General features: G+C 31.6%; 1 protein-coding gene across 1 annotated transcript in view; it reads right to left on the reverse strand.

Annotated features, from left to right (window-relative positions):
* The window catches only part of LOC132702919 (octopamine receptor Oamb), a 189,060-nt gene extending 173,899 nt beyond the window's left edge, over nt 1–15,161 (reverse strand). Inside the window, exon 1 of the mRNA XM_060671781.1 lies at nt 14,911–15,161. The gene's annotated coding sequence lies outside the window, so the exon portion shown is untranslated. The remainder of the gene's footprint in view (nt 1–14,910) is intronic.
* Nucleotides 15,162–18,113: the final 2,952 nt, after the last annotated feature.

Here is an 18,113-nt window from a genome sequence, read left to right on the forward strand (position 1 = left end):
TTTTTCATAAATGCAATCAGAGCGCTCCACAATAACCATATTTAAACATCAAGAACAGTTTTTGGTAAATGTTTGTACTGGAATTGTTGGAAATTACTCAGGTGGACCCTTTTTCCTGTCAGAAAGGCTCGAAGGCCATAATTATCACCGGTTTTTAGAAGAGGATTTGCCGATATTGCTAGAAGTTCCATATTTTATTAGGACAAGAATGTGGTTCATGCATGACGGCGCGCCTACTCACTTTAGTGTTGCAGTCAGAGAATATTTAAATCACGCATTTAATAACCGATGGGTACGTCCTCAACCATGGCCCCATAGGTCCCAGATTAAAATAGTTTAGACTTTTTTTATGGGGGCATCTTAAAAGTCTGGCTTATCGCACCCCGGATAACACTGTAGAAGTGACGAGAAATACTGGAAGTATACTTCAAAGAGCTAAAGCGTGTATCCTTCAAGGTGGAGGACACTTTTAACAACTAGTTTCCATGTTTTCTTTTTTCAAAAAGGTTGTTAAATATGGTAGGTAGTGTTTTTTCTTTAAAGGTTAGGATGTTGTGTTATTTCATCAAAACTGGAAAAGTAAGAACAGTGAAGTTAGTAACTAAAAACTGGATATTTTGTTTCAGATAGTTATTTTATTTTTCACAAAAAAAAGTTCTCGATTTAACCAGTGCATTTGTGACCTAATTAACCAAAATATTATCTGTTCATAGACAGTCACTGATATCCTTATTTTTATATTATTTATATTTTTTTTAGTCCGCCGCACGGTGTTCACTTAAAAATTAAAACTAACTTCTCTGCATGCTGTCATATTAACGATATTGTTATGACTATGCGGAGAAGAGGTTTTTTTTTTTAGAGAAAACTGTAAATCCGATTGAAAAAAATCAAGATATTATTTTTTTCTTAGAAATGGTTGGAATTGGTAAAAATATTTTTTATTTTAATAGAAAAAATAAAAATAGAAGGTACTCCCGCCACTTTTCACAACAATTCCCCTTAATACATAGTATATATCTGCCAAATATCATTAAAATATCTAAATTGGTATTACAGATATTAAAAAAAATATTATATCTCAAAAGTAAAGACGTATAGGATATATGTTCATATTTTTAAAATGGACCCAAAAACCGCCCCCTTTAATTATTAATATTCAATTAGAAACCACCCTGTATAGTAATCTTAATTTATCATAGATTTGTTGAACAAGTCAAGAAACTTATGTTGATAATATCACGTCATCTGTAATGCAAATGACTTAAATCAACTGGAAACAATTGATCATTATAGTGTTTATCTCTATTAGCACTAAATCAAATGACCTGAAATCTCTTGCCATTAACTAACCAATTTGTGTACTTTGGAAATCTTTGAAAAAGTCTTCATTTATAATATTCACTGCTTCGGGTACTTTATTGGCAGGAATAGAAAAATAAATTTCAGTATTGTCAGCGTATTGATGAAAGGAATTTGTGAAAAAATAAAAGGACCCAAGATGCTGCCCTTCACGATGCCTCGATCTACGCAAAACAAGAGACATTCAGCAAAATTTTCTGGCGCCTTGTTTTAAAAAAGACTAACACAGTCTATTCCAAACCAAAAGAACCTTAACTTGCAAAATTTGTAACATGTGTAACCGTAGTGCTGCAGACTTTATACAGCAATATACAGCTTTTATACAGCAATAACCAAGCATAATTTTTTTATAATTTTTAAATGAGACTCTAATATATTATCGCAATTTTACACTAATTTCTAAAGATATTTCAAGTATAATGTCTTATACACAAGTCTAACGGTTACTGACAAGAAATCTTGTGAATTAAAATCTTTTGTTGCTTAGTGCCAAAAGTTTTTACTAACGGTCGTTCAAAGAATCAAAGCTGAATAGATGAAATGGAAACTTCCACGATATATAATTTTACCACTTTTAGTATTAAAAATTGAGGTAATTGTGAATAAGTGTTTAAAAAAATAATTATTTGCGAAACGTTTCCGTTACTCATACAAAACCGCTATAGCACTTACACGGAGAATCTGATAAAGGTAACGGTGACCAAATTTTAGTCCCATATAAATATTTTACTTCCCATTTATTTGTAACTAAGACGTAACCGTTACGTTTAAATACCATAAATAAATTTTGTAATGGCAAGGAATATGTTTTCATTACCGTTATGAAACCCACCTACAGTGGTTATAAACAGCAAGCAAACGTCTGCTCTTCGCTTCACCTATTTCTAAATTTTTACAATACATTCGCGTCTTTGTATTTTGATTTTACAGTTGACAGGAACGGATTTGCACTTTGACAATATTTTGACAATATCTTATTAAATATTATGACAACCAAAAAAATCTAAAGATTTCTGGGATTTCATTTGGCACAAAAAAATTTATCGAATAATTTAAATTTTACCCTTCTTGGAACAGAAGCGCCCATGTTTTGAGCAATTCCAAACGTAATGTCCGTAAAAACCTTAAAGTTAAAATTATTTGTAGATAAATTACCGCTTTTTAAAAATGTAGAGTTTTATATGAGCTTCAAATAATATTGGAAACTTTTATAAAACCAAACTAAGGTAGATGGTTTTGGAACACTTATAATTTTATAAGTTACCAAAAAGGATTTATAAAGTAAAGTAAAGTAAATAAAAGTTCAGCAGGCAAGAAATATTAAATGGATACGTTTCTGTTACTAATTATAAAAATGTAATAAAAATTCAAACTGACAACCGCATACATACAGTTAAGATTGAAGTACAACAATAATTTATATATCTTTAAAAAAAATTTGGCACTACTAATATTTCAACCAAAAGTTCATAGCACAACTTAAAAAGCTCATTACATTAAATACCTTTTTTGGTAGTAATAATGATAATCACAATTCCCGTAAACTATGTAAATTGCATATCCGATCATTATGTTATATTCTTCAATATTGACCCGCGATTCATTTTGTATCTTTAACTACCGTGTTATAATGTAAGTAGAGATTATTATGCAAAACATTTTTATCAACAACAAAAATATATATACAAAAATAAAATTGCACTCAAACGAGTTTAAAGTCAATCTCTCAAATAAAGAAGGCAAAGAAAACAATTAAAATGGAGAAAAAAAAGTGAAATAAGTGAAGCAAACGCTAAGTGTGTTCTTTAAAAAATCACTAGATATTGTGAATGAAAGCAGGAGAAAGTTTGGAGAATTATTGGTTTATCCAAAAAAAAAAAAGGCAAAAATTATATGCCATAAAATTAGATGCCGTGTCGTTTTTCTATCGCCTACATACACGATACGTTTATCGAGCTTCAATACGCCGCAGATAAAATTATCGTCAATTAGTTTTATGACTTTAAAATCACGCCTGCAATTTCTGAACAAATCCGAATGGGATTACAATTACATCGCCACCATGCGCTGGATATTGATGCTTACGTTAATGAAATTATGCCACGCGTGAAGATGCAAAGGAGGTATGGTTCAAAGTAACAATATTTTCGGACGTTAACCATCTTTTATTCAAAAATTTAATGGTAAGATATAAACAAGCTTCAGTAGTAGGTTTGCGTACACGAACTTCTATTTGAAACTTATTATATATTATAAAACTATTGTTTTTATATGTTTCCAGTTTGAAAAATACATAGTCCATAAAAATAAACAAATCTTATAGGTATAAAGTATCAAAAGTAGGATAATCGGAGGATATTTGGTGACCAACATATCTGGCAAAATATTACTAAACTAAAACTAAACTAAATTGCTAAAAAAATTATTTCCATAATAAGTCCCACTGTAATTAACACGGTTTAACCTGAGGTAAACTTATATTAATGATATTTGGAAGGACCCTGCTTTGTGTAAAATATATATCTAAGAACCCATCGATAACTGAAAAAGGAAAACAGCAGGAAGGGAAATAGAAATGCAGTAGCAGTGCTGAAGTACTCAGCAGACTTCGTGCTTAGAAAATTCAAAGAAGAATACAAAAGATGGGACCCAAGAATAAACATCAGCAAAACCGAGAATGATGGGAGCCACACCAGATGATCTAGATCAATAAATAGAGCATTTAAATATTTGCCTACTATTGTGTTCGAGGACGGAACAACAAAAAAGCATATTAAAAATAGGACACAGTAAGGAAAAAAAGAAGTAGCATTAAACATAAGGGTGTGAATCGTAGCAACTTTCATAAAAAAAACGAAGTAGTAAGTAGAAAGAGTAGAATCCAGACAGATACTATGGTATGGCTACGTCATGAAAGTGGAGAAGACACGGACGTATACACCACAAAACAGAAGAAGAAAGGAACGACAAGTAACGCAGTGGAAAAAACAAATAGGTACAATTATGAGAGCTCGAAATATTAATGAACGATAGGAAGAACTGTCGATTAAAATACGGGATAAGGAATTTTCCTTCAAAATCACATTAAGTTACCTATTTACCACTCCAAAAATGACGCGTAATTACTTATAATTATCACTCATTTCACCTAACATTCTCAATAAAGACGAACATTTTCCATTTGCCCTGTAAAAGAATATGTTTTTGTTCCACAGATATTACTTCGATTATCCTGCTTTTTCAGACACTAATTCAATTCACGCTTACGGCTAATATACAAGCAAACTCTGGACGAATCCAGTGTATCAGTTAAAGCAGTGAAGGGCCCTCTTAAAGGCGCCTAGAGATCGCTTGTCAGGAGATTACTTGGGCGCAGCGTATTTGTCAGACTTTCCTCAAGTACTTCCTGTTTAACGTGAAATATCGTCGACTAGCTTCTTTCTCCTGTTTGGCTTTGCGTTGAAAAGAGTTGCGGCGAATCAAAGCACCTTCGAAAGTAAAAAGAAAACTAATTCGAACAAGACAATATTTGAACTAGGGTACAAACATCTTCAAATTTGGGATTATGCTAATATCGTTGAACATGATACATTGGTTCTTAATTACCTCGTAGTCGGTGTCTTATTTCTTTTTTTTAACACCTTTGTTTATATTCAACTTCCGCCATAATTCTTTCAATTGTTAGTTTTATCAACTGGCAGGTAAAAACATATAAACCTATGCAGATTCATTTCGGATAGTAATATAAAAGGCTCAAACAGACCCGGAAAATCTGGAAAATATTAATCGAAATTAATATAAATAATGATTAGCAGATAATTTCCATATTTCATTATAAATCAACTGATTTATGAAGATTCAATTATTGATATTTATTATTGGGAGAAGAATAACGTATTGTATGTGCAAATTTAATAACTATTGTTTATAATCTGCGCCACTAGTTTCCCAGAAGTGTCCTTTACATTTTATCGACATGAAAGTAACATAGAACCACGTAAAAATGTACAGTATATATCTAGTAGCATCAATGTGTAATGTGATACTTTTATGATACACCGAGGAATGCATAAAACAAAAAAATAAACACAAAATAGGTTACAACTCTAGCGCAGCAAAGTCCAAGCATATTACCTCCTTTCGTTAAAATTTTGGAGTAATTTTGTTGCAAATGGGGTGTGATAAATTATTTCATTGACTGAATTTGTTTTAAATATTTTGATTCTTAAAAAGTATTATTATTGCTATTAAAACTATTATGATAATCACTTCTTCAGGTAAAAAGCATTTATACGGTAAGGTGCAGTGTACTACGAAGATGATCCAGATTCACCAGTGTTAGTCAGCCTCACCGAAAACTTGAGTGCTAAATAATTCTTTAGCTTATATTTTCTGTCAAAATAATAAACCAAGTTTTCTGACCGCCTGCAAGTCCATTCTAAAAGTTACGGGAAAGCGAGCGAATTTAAATTTTATAATAAAATTTTTCAGGGCGTCCGTCACAGACCATTGACCAATGATTGGCTAGAAAGATTTTAATATATCGCAGCACGCTTCTCGACGCTATTACCTTGCGATATACCGGCTGGTGGCGAGGTGCGAGTAGCAGTGATAGGATTTTTGGAAAAAAATACAATTTTGTCCCCTCTGATAATCATTATAAACATGAAATTTATTTATATACAATAATTCATATGATAATTTTTAATGTGTTTCGGCTCCTGTTATTTTTTTAAAAAATTTGTCGAAATCTTTCTATGTATATTTGCATAAGTTCAGAAAATATATGTTAATATTAACAACTATTAAAATTGTGTATATTGTAATTGCGCCCCCTTGCGGAAGAAATTGCGGATAATTTGAGAAAGAAGAAAACTTTAATTTTTAATAACTTAGATTCCAAAAGCACATGTTCTTCCAGTAGGCTGCAAAACAACCTGTAACCCAACACGGAAAGTCTGTTAATGATGCGACGTAATTGCTAACCAGGAAGAACCAATTATTCAATATTAATGAACCGAATTTTGCCTTTGTTGCAATTTATGTTAAACGCGTTAATTAGGACTGACCGGCGAGTTAAAGAGCAAGACGAGAATTAAACGAACACGTATTTTGAAGACTGTTACGAACGCGGGACAAATAAAACCGCAACCACAATATTTCCTGGATACACTACAACAAACAGGAATCCTACACGTTAATATAGATATTTAAGTTTACTCAGTACTCACTAATTTGCTATAATTTTGCAATTATGCTGCTTATTTTTATTTATAAAGGATATCTATGTTTTACTTATTTTATTATTTATTACTTAAAGGTCACATCAGAAGTGGGATACGGAAAACAATCAATCACATTACTGTGCTGTATTTGATAACTATTAGATAACTACATACAATAGGAGTTACACGAATTATTGATGAAAGCTGCGTCTGCTATTTCCCAAATTATTGATTTAAGTGTGCTTCAGTTAATTTGGAAATGCTATATTATTTTGGTTAATGTGTCCGATAATGCCTCCTTGAGAAGACCTCTGTATAAGAAGCTCCAAAGGATGGTGTTATAACTATTTCTGAAATTTAAACCACAAAAATATTTTATTGGGTCACAAAAGATTCATTTTTACTTATTAGTTAGTTACTCATTATTTCCCTTAGGTAAAAATTACGTGGAGTACTTTATTAATTCGGTAAGCATTATTTACTAAAACTTCAAGGAACTCCAATAGCAGTTATTTTGTTGGCTTTAAACAAGGGTGCCATTCTAAAATCAAATTGTTTAAAAAAATATCCTTTTGGTCAACAACAAAAAATAAAAGTATCTCCATAAAATGAAGTTAGTAAAAATAAGTGGCAATTTTGTCAGCAACTGTGTTTGTGACTCAATGAAAGGAATTTGTGATCTAAATTTCAGTTGGGTATCTTAAACCGTTTTAATAATAATTAAGAAAAAAACGAACCCTTGGACTTAAACTATCTAAAGTTATTTTTTAATAAACTCGGAACGATTGGCGGAATGTTTTTTAATTATATTTCATTAAATTAAATTAAAATATTAAATTTAATTAAATTAAATACGTTTAATTAATGAAAATGCGTTCCCATAAATGCAAAATTAGTTCATATTGCTTGTTGATGCTTTCCGTGTTCGGTTTGAGAGGATACCCCCTCCCCAGTTTTACGCAAACCTATTAAGGGATGTATTTTTGTCCTGAATTTCTATTTTCTGTTGCGGTAAAACCTGACAAATTCGAATTTTATTTAAAATATCTGTCACCTCCAGGCTGTTGCGTACAAGCTCGGTGCTTCCTTGTTGGATCGAATTCAACTCTGGGAGAAAATTACCTGCACATCGGATATATAGAAATGATGTGTCTAGAGCAGCGCAATGTCCTGGATTTAAAATAGGATCTAATCTAATCAGGAAATGTTTTTGCAGGGCACATTTGGCAGGAACAAATTTAAAAGTATTATTCCAAATTTAAATCACTGCTAAGTTTAACATATGAATTAATCTAATACGGAAAAATCTATTCGTTTCAATCGATTTGTATCAAACCAGGTTATTCGTTGGAAAATTTGGAGTTTATCGTTACTATTCCGTTCGTAAAATACTGCAATAATATTATGCACAAGTAAAATTGCGTTACAACAATATACGGACTTGACAATCGTAAAAGACAGTAAATTTATTCGTAACAAATATCTATGAACTACCCACTTTAATTGAGTTGTTTGTGTGGTACATTCGATATAATTCGCAGAATCGATAATACCAAAACGCATTTTTTTTACGATATTTCTGGCAATTGTCCCGACATAATTTTAAAACGAAACAAACAGTAGAAAAGGTTTTCGTTCCCATATTAATTCTGATATTCGAATTGAAAACGATTTTAAACCATATTTTTGGTTTAATGGGTTAAAATAAACAGATTTGCAATACTACAGTAGATTACAAACAAAAAAAAACTTATCTCAAACTTATAAAGGAAAGATAAGTAAAAGAAAACCAAAAACTAAAATTTTTCATAATATAAATAATTTGAAATGAATATAAAAAGTTTTAAACAAAAATGAGCAAAAAAGTGTAAAAATACTGCATCGAAAATCGTCCAACCCAAAAATTCTACCCCGTAAACAATCAACTAAGTTATCTAAATTAAAATTTTGAGTTTACTTATATAGCTTTTAAATGAGTTAGAGGAATTAAATTCAAAACTGTCTAGATCGCTCGCTAAACTGCGAATTAACGCCAACTCAAAAACGCAAAATTCAAAAAATGTATGCTGGGGTGAAATTTATTCAATTCATTTTCAATAAAATTTTCAATTTAATATTATTTACTCGTTTATTATTTGTTTTATTACTTGTTTTAAATCGTATTACAATTAAAGCAATGTTTAAATCATTAAGTTGTTGATAATTATGTGCCACCATAAAACTTTTTTTCTTTACTCCCTACTATAAATTTAATACTTTAATCAGGCAAGCGCAAAATATTACTTGGAGGCTTGAGCTTCGCTAAGCACTGCCGCGACTCACTTCTGGCGCTTTAGTCACGGGTTTGGGAGCTATCGGATTTGAAACACCAATGATGTTTTGAGGTGTGCCAGTTCTGATGATTATGTCATACGTCACATAGTGAATGTATTCGGGCTGGTTTTCGAGCAAACTGGTGGAAGCTACTAGATAGTTCCAAATTACAAGAATGAATACTGAGATCTAGCAAGCGGCATGTTAACCATATTATTATATTAACAATCCCACTACTATATTTTGCCTCTATATGGCCTCTGTATTGGTGTGAAAAAACATACAATTATTATTAATATGGAACGGTTTAATTAACTAAAACATATAGATTGTATAGAACATTAAAGCACTGAAATATTTTAGAACTTATAATAATATAATATAATAATAATAATAACATTCTTATTCTACAGTCAAACTACAAATTATACATCACATTTTTTATTTCCACAAAATAAACAAATGAAAATTCTCTCTAAAACCTTTAAGTTGTGCGGGATCACATATCATTAATTTACCCTGCCACATGTTGCAGAAAGTGACGTTAACAACTGTTTAAAGGAACAGAATATGAAAATTTTCAACACAAATATTGCTTTAAATTTGATATTGAAAACAAGCAAATCCCACACGTAATTCTTAGTTTTTTTTATTTTAGACATTTTCCCCTTTTTTTGTTATTTATTGTTGTATATATATTTTTTTTCTCACATTTCGTTTACTTTTTGTTCTTATCGCACATATATTTATTAAGTTGTTTATTGCTTGGAGGTTTACAGATAAAATACATTTTTTGATATGTTAAAATTGTGAATCTCTGCCTGAAATCCACATCTAGGAAATTATAAAAATGGGCCTGCAAGAATGTGTAAGAACTTTTGCTTTTTTTTTGCACTTATTTGTTATCACATTTACCTTTGCTCTATTTCTTGTATTGTAAGAACAGTTATCCAGAAGAATAACTTCTAGTTTTTTGGAAAACAATCTTTAGGAAATATTTTATATTATAATTTCCAATTTTTTTATGATATACATTCAGTACTCCTCCCATCCCAAAATACTATATTATAAACGTCACTGCATGTACAATTCATAATGAAGTGTTAACATTTGGTGTTTATTTAAAATATTTCTAAAATATTTGAATTTCATTGTTTACTACTGTTTGTAAACGTTTAATCTATTTTAACTGTGTATCTATTCTTATTCCTAAGTATTTTATTTTTTCTGTCGATTTTATTGAATGGTGTTCATTGTTTATTGTTTGTATATCTAAATTATTAAAATTTGGCAAACCCCTGTTTTTTGCCTCATTTGCCGTGAGAGTCATCTGTTTTAACTAGCTCAAGCGTTTACTGAAGTCATTTTCCACTTTGGTTTTAAGATCATTCCAAGAATCATCTTCGTATAGGAAAACTTGGTCGTCCGCAAAACCAAGAATGGTCATTGACGTGTTTACATGGTACAAATGATATTTTTTTATAACTATAGGTATTATTAACTTTTTTCTCTGTAAGATGACTTTTAAATAGTTTCCAAGGTATACGTCAGAGTCAGGCAGAAAAGACATTTATCAATAGTTACCTACTAAAACTTACTATTCTTTTAGGTTTGATTCTTAAGGCTATTTTAAATTATGCATATATAACTAATCACTATTTGATTGATTTGTCATATTTAATTTGTGCCCGCAATAAATATTATAATAATTATTATCATTATTATAAGTGTCGTTTATCAAACTTGAAAAATACGGTAATTCTAATTATTGGTGAAAACGCCTCGAATCGAAAAATAATAAATCGTAGTTTTAAGAAAACTAGACTAAAAAAAGTTTTCGTTTTTTTTTTGAGAACAATTTTATTGACTGATTGAGTTGCCTCGTGTTAATTGTTAAAAGGCTAGTTACGGCGCGCTAAATTCAATAAATTCAATAAATGACAATATAGATAACACTCGGCGCCAATCAAGGCCGTCCGAAAACCTCCATCTGTTTTTAAAATAAGCGTGTGCGTTCAAATCGCTCCCAAAAATAAATGACCCGTGGTGCCAAAGTGATTGATTTTAGATGAGTTGCATCCCATTAGCGTTAGTGTATATGTAAATAATAGGACACAAAACGAAAACGAGCCCAGCCCGATATTAGAATTTTGCGCTAGAAACGGCGGTTATAGTGAGATCATTCCTTTTACACTTTTTCAAGCAGTTTGCATCATTAGTCATCTCGGCGTGTCATTTTAACGACCAGCGTGCACCGCAGAGTGCATAGCAAACGCATAATCCGGTGAAACAAATTATTTACTTAGTAGCGTGGTATATTAAACCAGAACCTCGTATTCAGATCGTATGGGAAATTAAAACGAAAATTATTTTGGCGGTGCATATTTCGCTGCAGGTTTTACAAGTTTCCCAATAGTGAAACCTCGTTCATAAATGACGAAGTTCTCTAGACCGACATGTTATGAAGGGGTTTTCCGGGTAGATGTTGGTTGCAATGAGGCAAGAGGTATTAACAAAAATCTTTTTTTCTTTCAATTCATTTTCGAGGATCCGAGAAGTCCAATGTTCATGACTCTTCTGCATAGATCCGGCTGAATTTGAGAGATGTTAAACTTTAAGGCATGGATCGATTATGGTTTATTTGCATAGACCTGCGACTTCAAGAAACCCGTCAAGAAAAAGTCTAGCAGAGTCAAATCGCATGACTTTGATGACTAATTCACCTCAACTCTGCGAGAGGTAACCATAGCCTCACACCGATCGGGAAGAATGTCTATCCTGGCGTCCGCTATGTGTCACGTAGCGCTGTCCTGCTAAAACCACAATTTGCGACATAAAAAATGGAATATCATCGTTTACGAAAAATTAAGGACTCAAAATTCACTTCACCAATCATCAATCGTCTTAAATTGGGCCACCAAACCTTTAAGAGTTCACTGCGAAGGACCACCAATATGAGTAACGTTTGCAATAACGTAGGCGTATAATAAAACTTTATCATTCTGATGGATTTGATGTAACTGGGAATTTGTCATGAGATGTCGCAGATGCTTTGACGAAAATAAAATGGTCGATACGGGCCACTAAAATCCACCCGTGGCATTTAGAAACCCTGTCTGTCTCTATCACGTATAAATGTCAAGTGTTGTTTAGATCTTTTGACATCATCCACAGTTTCCTGCTCGTCAGTAATTCTCTGTATTGGTGTGTCATCGTTCCCAGTTCTCCATCGTACTACCCACAAACAACTAAACCCATTATTCTTTTTTTTTTTTGTTGCGGTGTTGTCATTAACTGTTTCGAATAAGTTTCAGCATACTTCCTGTCGGTACGGATTGCTTTTCTGTTTTTTCTAGTATATGGTAAAATTCAGACACTATTCTCTGAAAAATAAATATTTTCTACTCCATATGCTACAATACCTAATTGCGCCGAGATCCAACGTTCGGAGGGTGTCACTTCAAGACTTCAGCTTCGTTACCATCTGTCGCGGGCCACATCGGCCATTTGAGGTACTTTAGTCACGGGTTTGGGAGCGATCGGATGTTGTCGATAGATTTTAGATATTTTAACGTTTGTCGGTTCTGAAGGTCACGTCACAAGTCATTTTGTGAATGTATTCATGTTGGAGTTTATCAAACATAAATATTAGTTTTTAATTTTAAAAAAGCTACAATATTAAGCACGCCGTAGAAGCTCGGGTTTCTAATAACATAAATAACGAAACTATTAAGTGAAAATTTAATTAATATTTTAAAAAGAGTAAGCATGGTAATAAACCCGAGCAGAACCAAGCATGTTGCCACGTTCATAATAAATCGGCAACACTGCGTGTTTAAAAATATTCTAGTGAAACACTTTAGGTGGTAGTGGCACCGTGAGCCACCCTGTATATAAGGAGTGAAGAACTACTCGTCGCTTGCAGTAGATATATAAACAGCTTAGTCACACTTCTAATAACGACACCTCTAAATTATTAGAATTCGGAAGCGTCAACCAATTACAAAAATTAATGAATGTTTTGACCGTCAGTTTAGTTCTACATAGTTATTTATTCACAACCAAGCTACACTCCGTGTTAACGCACCATTGTGGTTAACATTTTAAAAATTCATTAATGATAAGTTTCCTCATCGCAACCGATGTCCAAGTGGATCTCCCACTTAACTAGTAATGAAAAGTACTAAGTAGTTACAATCGTCGACGGACTATTTTATGGATAAAAAATGAAAATTTTACAAATAAACATATGATCTTAATGGAGAACGATGATTTTTTTTTCACGATCATCTAAACATTTCAATATTTGATAACCGTAACATTATTACTTCCCTAAATGAACTTTCATGTCCATATATTTTGTCCTTTTAACTAAATGGCTAAACTACTAAAAAAGTCAAAACAATTTTTCGGTAATTTGATAGAGCAGTCTATTTTTTTAAAGTAAAGTAAATGTTGTCTCCACTGCATGTTAAAATGATTTCAAATTATTTTAACCGTTTTTAGTCCAACCGTATTCGTACATCCCAAAATTGAAAAATATGTATAATTTTATTTATATAATGCTTTAGAGCCTTTAAAGTGAAAACACATTTGCTCATTTTAAGATTAAGGTTGTAACTTGTTTCACTGCCAAAAAATGCAAACATAAAATTTTCGTTTATATTTTGACGCCTACCAACTGGGCATATTAAAAGAGATAATAAACATAATAAAGTATAATAAAGTATGTTTTTTTATTATTTCGTTTTCTCTATGACTGATGTCAATACAAGAATTTCAACGAACTGATCTCAAAAATACACAGTTTATCGGTATTTGGTTCGAACATTTAACTAAATTTTATTATTTATTATTATTATTTAAGAGTGGATTTTTTTAATTAACATCTATTAACCTTAACTTAAATTGTTTTCTATTGTAGATAAACATGTTTTGCGTTAACTTAGTTGTTATTGCTTTAAAAAAATATATCAGAACTAGAAGTGTATTTTTCTTGACTTCACGATGCTTAATTGTTTAAACTGTACAAAAAAATAATTCAGAAGAGACCATAACATTCTCATATAAAAACTTTTGCGGGTTCTTTTTAATAAAGTAATGGGCAGTCATGACGGTATGTTTTGTTTTAGTTGGACAGGGTCATTTTTTCAATAGACACAGAAATTTAAACCTAATTATTTTATTTGAGTATCTCCTTCCTAACAGATTTATTTTTATTCAACAATTAAAAAAACGTTATATATATGTTGCATGGTTCAAAATAAAATTCTGTTTTTTGCCTATACAATTTTCAATTATTGCTTCCAACATTGAAACTTTAAATATGATTTGTACATTTAAATTCTTAAAAAAAAAACTAATTTTATAATTAGCATATCGGGTTAATGGTTTATTTTCTCGGTTCTCAGTTAAAATCTCTGGAGATAGTTTGAGATGGGAAAAAACCATGCGCATAAGTAGTTAAATCAGAACAAATCAGAATAACCTAATCAAAAAATTTAAAATAGTATATTACGCAACAAGTTTGGTAGACGGCCATTTTAATTAGGTTAATCGAGTTACTCAAGAACTTTACTACGACTAAACATTAATGTCAAATTTTATATTTTGAAATGGGGAATAGAAACAGGTATATTAGTCAATAAAAACGGATATAATCACATTTATAGCATTCATTTTAAACCTCCGATCATTTCATTTATTTGCTTTCAGTGCCCATGGTGCATATAAATTTAAAAAAAAAATTAAACGATTGTTCCAATTCAATTCAATGCTTTAAAATTTTAAAATTTGTCCATAAAGCCTCAATTAAAAAGTGGCCACCCTGTATAATGATAACCATAAAACCATACTATAAGGCCTGGTGGTTAACATCTTAAAATTTAAATTATTATATTTCTCCTTTTGGAAATTCGCGTCAATTGGACACTTGAACTCGCGTTTACCACACAACAATATTAATTAAAAACGAATAAAATTACCTATAAACATTTAACGGCGTACTTACTTCGTTCCTGCAAATGACCCGCCTGGTAAATTTTAACGTTAAGCGATTATCCATAGATCGGTAAAAAACCTTCGACCACCATATTCGGCACATTTACATCGTATAATATTCCCGTTCCGAATGAAAAACTTTCGAAAAGTGGCGTTAAAGAGTTACGCGCTTCCGTTCACGTCAGTCTCGCGGCGAAATACCGAAAACGACGACGACGACGCTGCTCCGCGTCCACTATGCGATGCCGCGGTTTGAATGAGCGTCGGTGTCATACTGAAGCGCGCCGCGACGCCTACAGCATCGTCGCTTCCCAGCAATACGCCGACTTTTCGCTCAGCCACGGCGGCAGGCACAGTAGGATTCCCAGCTCTATGCGGACCCGCAGGATTTTCACGTCCTTACTTATTTTTTTTCGATTTTGTTTTTTTTTATCGGGTCGAACGTCGTTTTCGCCCGGCACGTTGATTCGCTGACGGCCGACGAACGTTCGTTACGCGACCTGACGCGTTCGTCAAACACCTTTATGAGGTACGCGAAGCTCATTAAAACGGACAACTCTTTCAGGGACAATTTTTTCCGTAACTGGAAAATAGAAATATTGGCGTTGACAAAAAATTTTCCCGCGGAGACAACAATTAGTGGGGGAAACGGACGTTAGAGTGCGAGTCGCAGCACAAAAACAAACTCCATAAAATTTTTGAGTAACTCAAAAATAGTAATGATGATAACAAAGAAAATGTTCTCATTGGAGCAGAATTAGTTAGAATAAGTGACGTTATAGTGTGGATAGGACCATGCAACTTTTGAAATACCTATCATGTTTTTTTAAAAAGTGACGTTACAGTAGGAATAGGACGATATAAGCAAGCATATCGTATTTTCCAAAAAAAAACTTCATTAAAGCATGACACTTTAAAACAATTTTTTGTTGTTACTCAAAAATAGTAATGATGATAAGAAAAGAATGTTCTCATTGCATTAGAAATAGTCAAATAAAGTGGCGTTATAGACAGAATAGGACGATAAAAGGAAGCATGTCGTTCCTTTTATTCCATTCCATTACAATATGCAACTTTTGAAATACCTATCATTTTTTCTGTAACTCAAAAATAGTAATGGTGTTAACAAAATATTCTTATTGGAGTAGAATTATTCAGATTAAGTGACGTTACAGAAGGAATAGGACGATATAAGCAAGCATGTCGTATTTTCCAAAAAAAGCTCCATCCAAACATTTAACTTTTGTAATACCTATTTTTTTATAACTCAAAAATAGTTACGATGATTACAAAAAAATGTTCTCATTGAAGTAAAATTAGCCAGATACAGTGACAGTAAAATGGACTTAGGCCGATATAAGCTAGCATGTTGTATTTTCAAAAAAAAGCTCCACTACAACATGCAACTTTTGAAATACGTTTCATTTTCTCTGTAACTCAAAAATAGTAATGGTGATACCAAAATGTTCTTATTGGAGTAGAATTAGTCAGATTAAGTTCCATTAAAATATAGAATTTTTGTAATACCTATTTTTTTGTAACTCAAAAATAGTGTCTATGATAACAAAAGATGTTCTAATTGGAGTAGAATTAGTCAGATAAAGTGCCAGTAAAAAGGGGCTTAGGACGATATAAGCTAGCATTCCGTATTTTAAAAAAAAAGCTCCACTTTCTGTAACTCAAAAACAGTAATGATGATAAAAAAATGTTGTCATTGGAATAGAATTAGTCAGATAAAGTGACGTTGTAGTGGGAATAAGCACGTCGTATTTTTCAAAAAAAACTTCATTAAAACACGGAATTTTTGTAATACCTATTTTTTGTAACTCAAAAAATTAGTGACGATGGTACCAAAAAAATGTTCTCATTAGAGCAGAATTAGTTAAATAAAGTGGCGTAATGGTAGGAGTAGCACGATATAACCAAGCTTGTCGTATTTTTCAAGAAAGCTCCAGTAAAACATGCAACTTTTCAATTTTTTTTTCTGTAATTGAAAATTGGTAATGACGATGATAATAAAATTTCCTTCAATGGGTAGAATTAGTAAGAGAAAGTGACATTAAAGTGATAGTGGCACCATAAAGCAAAAATGTATTATGAAAGAAAGCGCAATTAAATACAAAATTGGTAATGACGATGACAAAAACAATTCGTTTGGAGAGTGAAATTAGTAGAAGAAAGTGGCTGTAAAACATTGTCATTAAAATAAAAATGTCGTATTCTCGAATAAAACTACATTAAAAAATGCAACTTCTTAAAATATCCAAAATAACAGATATTGACGTAGAAAGAATAATTTCCTCCAGAGAATAGAATAATAAAAGAAAGTGACATTAAAGTGAAAGCAACACAATAAAGCAAAAATATGTTATTTTTGAAAAAAGTTCCATTATAACATGCTTATCAATGGTCATCATTTTCTTCCAGGGAGTAGAATTAGCAGAAGAAAGTGACGATTCTCTCAAAAAAAAAGTTGTATCCTCGGAAAAAGCTCCATTAAAACATGCAACTTTTTGAAACACCATTTCAGATATTGACGTTGAGAATTGAGAATTAGTAAAAGAAACTGACGTTCAAATGGGAGTAGCATTATTAGACAAAAATATTTTTTTCTTGAAGAAAGTTCTGTTAAAACATAGGGTTTATCGAAATACCGTTTTTCTGCAACTCAAAAATTTTAATGACGACAACGAAAGAAATTCCCTAGGGAATAGAATCAGTAAGAGAAAGTCACGATATATCATAAAATTAAAAATGTCGTATTCTCTAAGAAACTTTAAAACATGCAAATTTTTTAAAATTTCATTTTTTTTTAACCCCAAAAAAACGTAAATAATGAAGTTGATAAAAAAATTTCTTCCGTTTTGTGTATTCTCCAAAAAAGCTCCATTAAAAGAATACAATATTTTGAAGTATCAGAGATATTAAAGTATAGGATGGCACCATAAAAACGTAAATGTATCCAGGAAAGGGCTAAATAAAAATATTTATAAATATCGTTTTTTTCTGTAACTCAAAAATAACACAGCAATTGAGATTGGCAAAATGTTTTCTTCTGGAGCGTAGAATTAGTAAGGAAGAATCTCGGTTAAATATGAGTGGTACAATGCAAGCCGTAAAAAAAAATCATTTAATAATATTCAAGAACATTAATTAAGTAAAACTTTAAATAGGGAGTAGAAATAAAGAAACATAACCTATATATATATATAT

Source organism: Cylas formicarius, unplaced genomic scaffold, assembly GCF_029955315.1.
Source record: "Cylas formicarius isolate icCylForm1 unplaced genomic scaffold, icCylForm1.1 PGA_scaffold_6__28_contigs__length_40554024, whole genome shotgun sequence".
In the NCBI taxonomy this organism is placed as follows: domain Eukaryota; kingdom Metazoa; phylum Arthropoda; class Insecta; order Coleoptera; family Brentidae; genus Cylas; species Cylas formicarius.